The sequence below is a fragment of the Procambarus clarkii genome, chromosome 85, assembly GCF_040958095.1.
Source record: "Procambarus clarkii isolate CNS0578487 chromosome 85, FALCON_Pclarkii_2.0, whole genome shotgun sequence".
Lineage (NCBI taxonomy): Eukaryota > Metazoa > Arthropoda > Malacostraca > Decapoda > Cambaridae > Procambarus > Procambarus clarkii.
The window spans coordinates 21,710,262-21,718,037 of NC_091234.1; the positions used below are offsets into that span (position 1 = coordinate 21,710,262).

The 7,776-nt window shown below is 55.2% G+C and overlaps 1 protein-coding gene across 10 annotated transcripts in view; it reads left to right on the forward strand.

Moving 5' to 3' along the window:
* Positions 1-7,776, forward strand: part of LOC123746665 (regulator of G-protein signaling 7) — a 390,003-nt gene that overhangs the window by 178,082 nt on the left and 204,145 nt on the right. Inside the window, exon 1 of one of the 10 annotated variants that reach the window (XM_069316819.1) lies at positions 3,058-3,466. The exons of the other annotated variants lie outside the window; for them this stretch is intronic. The gene's annotated coding sequence lies outside the window, so the exon portion shown is untranslated. Of the gene's footprint in view, positions 1-3,057; positions 3,467-7,776 lie in introns of those variants that run through there. 10 annotated transcript variants of the gene reach the window in all.

Genomic DNA, 7,776 nt, shown 5'->3' on the forward strand with positions numbered 1-7,776 from the left:
AGGGTCCACGGCTGTAAGACAGGGAGGGGACAAGGGTCCACGGCTGTAAGACAGGGGGGGACAAGGGTCCACGGCTGTAAGACAGGGGGGACAAGGGTCCACGGCTGTAAGACAGGGAGGGGACAAGGGTCCACGGCTGTAAGACAGGGGGGGGACAAGGGTCCACGGCTGTAAGACAGGGAGGGGACAAGGGTCCACGGCTGTAAGACAGGGGGGGACAAGGGTCCACGGCTGTAAGACAGGGGGGGGACAAGGGTTCACGGCTGTAAGACAGGGAGGGGACAAGGGTCCACGGCTGTAAGACAGGGAGGGGACAAGGGTCCACGGCTGTAAGACAGGGAGGGGACAAGGGTCCACGGCTGTAAGACAGGGAGGGGACAAGGGTCCACGGCTGTAAGACAGGGAGGGGACAAGGGTCCACGGCTGTAAGACAGGGAGGGGACAAGGGTCCACGGCTGTAAGACAGGGGGGACAAGGGTCCACTGCTGTAAGACAGGGGGGACAAGGGTCCACGGCTGTGAGACAGGGGGGACAAGGGTCCACTGCTGTAAGACAGGGAGGGGACAAGGGTCCACTGCTGTAAGACAGGGGGGACAAGGGTCCATCCACGGCTGTAAGACAGGGGGGACAAGGGTCCACGGCTGTAAGACAGGGAGGGGACAAGGGTCCACGGCTGTAAGACAGGGGGGGGACAAGGGTTCACGGCTGTAAGACAGGGAGGGGACAAGGGTCCACGGCTGTAAGACAGGGGGGGACAAGGGTCCACGGCTGTAAGACAGGGGGGGGACAAGGGTCCACGGCTGTAAGACAGGGAGGGGACAAGGGTCCACGGCTGTAAGACAGGGAGGGGACAAGGGTCCACGGCTGTAAGACAGGGAGGGGACAAGGGTCCACGGCTGTAAGACAGGGAGGGGACAAGGGTCCACGGCTGTAAGACAGGGAGGGGACAAGGGTCCACGGCTGTAAGACAGGGAGGGGACAAGGGTCCACGGCTGTAAGACAGGGGGGACAAGGGTCCACTGCTGTAAGACAGGGGGGACAAGGGTCCACGGCTGTGAGACAGGGGGGACAAGGGTCCACTGCTGTAAGACAGGGAGGGGACAAGGGTCCACTGCTGTAAGACAGGGGGGACAAGGGTCCACGGCTGTAAGACAGGGAGGGGACAAGGGTCCACGGCTGTAAGACAGGGAGGGGACAAGGGTCCACGGCTGTAAGACAGGGAGGGGACAAGGGTCCACGGCTGTAAGACAGGGGGGACAAGGGTCCACTGCTGTAAGACAGGGGGGACAAGGGTCCACGGCTGTGAGACAGGGGGGACAAGGGTCCACTGCTGTAAGACAGGGAGGGGACAAGGGTCCACTGCTGTAAGACAGGGGGGACAAGGGTCCACGGCTGTAAGACAGGGAGGGGACAAGGGTCCACTGCTGTAAGACAGGGGGGACAAGGGTCCACGGCCGTAAGACAGGGAGGGGACAAGGGTCCACGGCCGTAAGACAGGGGGGACAAGGGTCCACTGCTGTAAGACAGGGGGGACAAGGGTCCACGGCTGTAAGACAGGGAGGGGACAAGGGTCCACGGCTGTAAGACAGGGAGGGGACAATGGTCCTCCACGGCTGTGAGACAGGGGGGACAAGGGTCCACGGCCGTAAGACAGGGGGGACAAGGGTCCACGGCTGTAAGACAGGGGGGACAAGGGTCCACGGCTGTAAGACAGGGAGGGGACAAGGGTCCACGGCTGTAAGACAGGGAGGGGACAAGGGTCCACGGCTGTAAGACAGGGAGGGGACAAGGGTCCACGGCTGTAAGACAGGAGGGGACAAGGGTCCACGGCTGTAAGACAGGAGGGGACAAGGGTCCTCCACGGCTGTAAGACAGGGAGGGGACAAGGGTCCACGGCTGTAAGACAGGGGGGACAAGGGTCCACGGCTGTAAGACAGGGGGGACAAGGGTCCACGGCTGTAAGACAGGGGGGACAAGGGTCCACGGCCGTAAGACAGGGGGGACAAGGGTCCACGGCCGTAAGACAGGGGGGACAAGGGTCCACGGCCGTAAGATAGGGGGGGGACAAGGGTCCACGGCTGTAAGACAGGGAGGGGACAAGGGTCCACGGCTGTAAGACAGGGAGGGGACAAGGGTCCACGGCTGCCCGAAGACGACCAAACATTTCTCAAAGAATCTGTTTTAATATTTGTTTTAAATACGACGCTGTTAAAATTACCAGAAAGCTGTATAATCGCTGTAATTGCTGTAAGGCGGCTGTAAGAGGCTGTAAGACTGTAGAGTACAGTAGGGCAGGTGTGTGTGTGTGTGTGTTTTGCGGGCCACACCTGTTGCCAGGAGACACACCTGTGCTGCTGCCTCTCGAAGGCTCCTGGAGATGTTGCTATTGGTTCTTTAGCACTCAGTGGAGACACGTGTCTTGTCCTGTTTTGGGTACCTGGTGTGTTGGGTTGGTGTGTAGGGGTGTGTGGATACACACACACACACACACCACGAGGTTCAGGGTGAGAGCCAGGGTGAGGGTCAGGGTGAGGGCCAGGGAGGGTGCCAGAGGCCCCTGGTGAGGGTGAGGGCCAGGGAGAGTGCCAGAGGCCCCTGGTGAGGGTGAGAGCCAGGGTGAGGGCCAGGGAGGGTGCCAGAGGCCCCTGGTGAGGGTGAGGGTCAGGGTGAGGGCCAGGGAGGGTGCCAGAGGCCCCTGGTGAGGGTGAGAGCCAGGGTGAGGGTCAGGGTGAGGGCCAGGGAGGGTGCCAGAGGCCCCTGGTGAGGGTGAGGGTCAGGGTGAGGGCCAGGGAGGGTGCCAGAGGCCCCTGGTGAGGGTGAGGGTCAGGGTGAGGGCCAGGGTGGGTGCCAGAGGCCCCTGGTGAGGGTGAGGGCCAGGGAGGGTCGTCCAATATCTCTAGTCATCTCCGCCCTGGGAGAGGCTGCGAGAGGGAACACTTCCTCCTCCCCTCATCACTCTCCTGCCTCCACCCTGCTGGGCCGAGAGAGAGAGAGAGCGCGAGAGAGAGCGCGAGAGAGAGTACCCAGCCTCCGACCCAGCCAGTATACCGGTAGAGCCAGTGTGGTGCAGTGCTCCGTCCTCCTTCACACTACAGCCCCACCCTAAACTGTCCACCCACAAGCCTCTCACGTCTTGAACCCTTCAACACTCACACTCACACACACTCAAGACTCCTCCAGGGCGGCGTCCTCACTTCATACTGGATAATTGCTCCAGTTTTCAAGTGTTTGCTACACACTCGCACATATATACGTGTGGATTACAACGACGATCATGTTAAGTGTGTGGAGGAGAGAGGTGTGAGGCCAGGTGTGGAGGAGACAGGTGTGGAGGAGACAGGTGTGGAGGGTGTGGAGATGTGCGGCCTCACACGGGTCGCTTTGCGCGGGAAATGAAGCAAAGTTCAGTGTTCAGATTGAGGCATCATTGTGGCGCGGGCGCTTACGACACCATGGCGTGGATCAGGTCAGTGCTCGCTCGTGCCTTAGTGCACTCACACGCGCGCGTATGTGTGCACAAGTCACAGGTAGATATAATAGAGCCCGATAGACTCAGGCACCTGTACACCTGTTGCTTGACAGTTGAGAGGCGGGACCAAAGAGCCAGAGCTCAACCCCCACAAGCACAACTAGGTGAGTAAACACACACACACACACACACACACACGTGTATGTCTCATTAAATAATTAGCGGGCCTCGCGGCTGAGTGGATAGCGCTCTGGGGTCGTAGTCCTAAGGGCCCGGGTTCGATCCCCGGCGGAGGCAGAAACGTATGAGCAGTTTCTTTCACCCTGATATTCTTGTTCACCTAACAGTATATATGTACCAGGGAGTTAGACAGCTGCTACGAGCTGCTTTCTGGGTGTGTGTGCGTGTGGAGGTGTCTCAAGGCGTGTTAGATGCGTGTGGAGGTGTCTCAAGGCGTGTTAGATGCGTGTGGAGGTGTCTCAAGGCGTGTTAGATGCGTGTGGTGGTGTCTCAAGGTGTTAGATGCGTGTGGAGGTGTCTCAAGGCGTGTTAGATGCGTGTGGAGGTGTCTCAAGGCGTGTTAGATGCGTGTGGTGGTGTCTCAAGGCGTGTTAGATGCGTGTGGAGGTGTCTCAAGGCGTGTTAGATGCGTGTGGTGGTGTCTCAAGGCGTGTTAGATGCGTGTGGAGGTGTCTCAAGGCGTGTTAGATGCGTGTGGTGGTGTCTCAAGGCGTGTTAGATGCGTGTGGTGGTGTCTCAAGGCGTGTTAGATGCGTGTGGAGGTGTCTCAAGGCGTGTTAGATGCGTGTGGAGGTGTCTCAAGGCGTGTTAGATGCGTGTGGTGGTGTCTCAAGGCGTGTTAGATGCGTGTGGAGGTGTCTCAAGGCGTGTTAGATGCGTGTGGAGGTGTCTCAAGGCGTGTTAGATGCGTGTGGTGGTGTCTCAAGGCGTGTTAGATGCGTGTGGAGGTGTCTCAAGGCGTGTTAGATGCGTGTGGAGGTGTCTCAAGGCGTGTTAGATGCGTGTGGAGGTGTCTCAAGGCGTGTTAGATGCGTGTGGAGGTGTCTCAAGGCGTGTTAGATGCGTGTGGTGGTGTCTCAAGGCGTGTTAGATGCGTGTGGAGGTGTCTCAAGGTGTGTTAGATGCGTGTGGAGGTGTCTCAAGGCGTGTTAGATGCGTGTGGAGGTGTCTCAAGGCGTGTTAGATGCGTGTGGAGGTGTCTCAAGGCGTGTTAGATGCGTGTGGAGGTGTCTCAAGGCGTGTTAGATGCGTGTGGTGGTGTCTCAAGGCGTGTTAGATGCGTGTGGAGGTGTCTCAAGGCGTGTTAGATGCGTGTGGTGGTGTCTCAAGGCGTGTTAGATGCGTGTGGAGGTGTCTCAAGGCGTGTTAGATGCGTGTGGAGGTGTCTCAAGGTGTGTTAGATGCGTGTGGAGGTGTCTCAAGGCGTGTTAGATGCGTGTGGTGGTGTCTCAAGGCGTGTTAGATGCGTGTGGTGGTGTCTCAAGGTGTGTTAGATGCGTGTGGAGGTGTTTCAAGGCGTGTTAGATGCGTGTGGAGGTGTCTCAAGGCGTGTTAGATGCGTGTGGAGGTGTCTCAAGGCGTGTTAGATGCGTGTGGAGGTGTCTCAAGGCGTGTTAGATGCGTGTGGAAGTGTCTCAAGGCGTGTTAGATGCGTGTGGTGGTGTCTCAAGGCGTGTTAGATGCGTGTGGTGGTGTCTCAAGGTGTGTTAGATGCGTGTGGAGGTGTTTCAAGGCGTGTTAGATGCGTGTGGAGGTGTCTCAAGGCGTGTTAGATGCGTGTGGTGGTGTCTCAAGGTGTGTTAGATGCGTGTGGAGGTGTCTCAAGGCGTGTTAGATGCGTGTGGAGGTGTCTCAAGGCGTGTTAGATGCGTGTGGTGGTGTCTCAAGGCGTGTTAGATGCGTGTGGTGGTGTCTCAAGGCGTGTTAGATGCGTGTGGTGGTGTCTCAAGGCGTGTTAGATGCGTGTGGAAGTGTCTCAAGGCGTGTTAGATGCGTGTGGAAGTGTCTCAAGGCGTGTTAGATGCGTGTGGAAGTGTCTCAAGGCGTGTTAGATGCGTGTGGAAGTGTCTCAAGGCGTGTTAGATGCGTGTGGAGGTGTCTCAAGGCGTGTTAGATGAGTGTGGAAGTGTCTCAAGGCGTGTTAGATGCGTGTGGAAGTGTCTCAAGGCGTGTTAGATGCGTGTGGTGGTGTCTCAAGGCGTGTTAGATGCGTGTGGAAGTGTCTCAAGGCGTGTTAGATGCGTGTGGAAGTGTCTCAAGGCGTGTTAGATGCGTGTGGAAGTGTCTCAAGGCGTGTTAGATGCGTGTGGAAGTGTCTCAAGGCGTGTTAGATGCGTGTGGAAGTGTCTCAAGGCGTGTTAGATGCGTGTGGAAGTGTCTCAAGGCGTGTTAGATGCGTGTGGAAGTGTCTCAAGGCGTGTTAGATGCGTGTGGAAGTGTCTCAAGGCGTGTTAGATGCGTGTGGACAATGTGACACTAGCTGCAGTTACCACAGTCACACACTCGGCACATGCAAGCACTCGCCACTAACATTACCTCACATAAACCCATTCAGCAACAAGTACCAACTTGTGGCTGTGGAGTAACAATAGACCAGTGATCCAGGGGCCAGATTCACGAAGCAGTTACTCAAGTACTTACGAACCTGTCCATCTTTTCTCAATCTTTGGCGGCTTTGTTTACAATTATTAAACAGTTAATGAGCTCCGAAGCACCAGGAGGCTGTTTATAACAATAACAACAGTTGATTGGCAAGTTTTCATGCTTGTAAACTGTTTAATAAATGTAAACAAACCCGTTAAAGATCGAGAAAAGATGTATACGTTCGTAAGTGCTTGCGTAACTCCTTCGTGAAATTTGGCTCCAGGTTTTACCACTCATAAGTTGACCTTATGAGTGGCTGGCCGTGTCCTCACTCACAAGATGAGTGTGCTGGCCGTGTCCTCACTCACAAGATGAGTGTGCTGGCCGTGTCCTCACTCACAAGATGAGTGTGTTGACCTCGTCCTCACTCACAAGATGAGTGTGTTGACCTTGTCCTCACTCACAAGATGAGTGTGTTGACCTCGTCCTCACTCACAAGATGAGTGTGTTGACCTCGTCCTCACTCACAAGATGAGTGTTGACCTTGTCCTCACTCACAAGATGAGTGTTGACCTTATCCTCACTCACAAGATGAGTGTGTTGACCTTGTCCTCACTCACAAGATGAGTGTGTTGACCTCGTCCTCACTCACAAGATGAGTGTTGACCTTGTCCTCACTCACAAGATGAGTGTTGACCTTATCCTCACTCACAAGATGAGTGTGTTGACCTTGTCCTCACTCACAAGACGAGTGTGTTGACCTTGTCCTCACTCACAAGATGAGTGTGTTGACCTTATCCTCACTCACAAGATGAGTGTGTTGACCTTATCCTCACTCACAAGATGAGTGTTGACCTTATCCTCACTCACAAGATGTGTGTTGACCTTGTCCTCACTCACAAGATGAGTGTTGACCTTATCCTCACTCATAAGATGAGTGTGTTGACCTTATCCTCACAAGATGAGTGTGTTGACCTTGTCCTCACTCACAAGATGAGTGTGTTGACCTTGTCCTCACTCACAAGATGAGTGTGTTGACCTTGTCCTCACTCACAAGATGAGTGTGTTGACCTTGTCCTCACTCACAAGATGAGTGTGTTGACCTCGTCCTCACTCACAAGATGAGTGTGTTGACCTTGTCCTCACTCACAAGATGAGAGTGTTGACCTTGTCCTCACTCACAAGATGAGTGTGTTGACCTTGTCCTCACTCACAAGATGAGTGTGTTGGCCTCGTCCTCACTCACAAGATGAGTGTGTTGACCTTGTCCTCACTCACAAGATGAGTGTGTTGACCTTGTCCTCACTCACAAGATGAGTGTGTTGACCTTGTCCTCACTCACAAGATGAGTGTGTTGACCTTGTCCTCACTCATAAGATGTGTTGACCTTGTCCTCACTCACAAGATGAGTGCGTTGACCTTGTCCTCACTCACAAGATGAGTGTGTTGACCTTGTCCTCACTCACAAGATGAGTGTGTTGACCTAGTCCTCACTCACAAGATGAGTGTGTTGACCTTGTCCTCACTCACAAGATGAGTGTGTTGACCTCGTCCTCACTCACAAGATGTGTTGACCTTGTCCTCACTCACAAGATGTGTGTGTTGACCTTGTCCTCACTCATAAGATGTGTTGACCTTGTCCTCACTCACAAGATGAGTGTGTTGACCTTGTCCTCACTCACAAGATGAGTGTGTTGACCTCG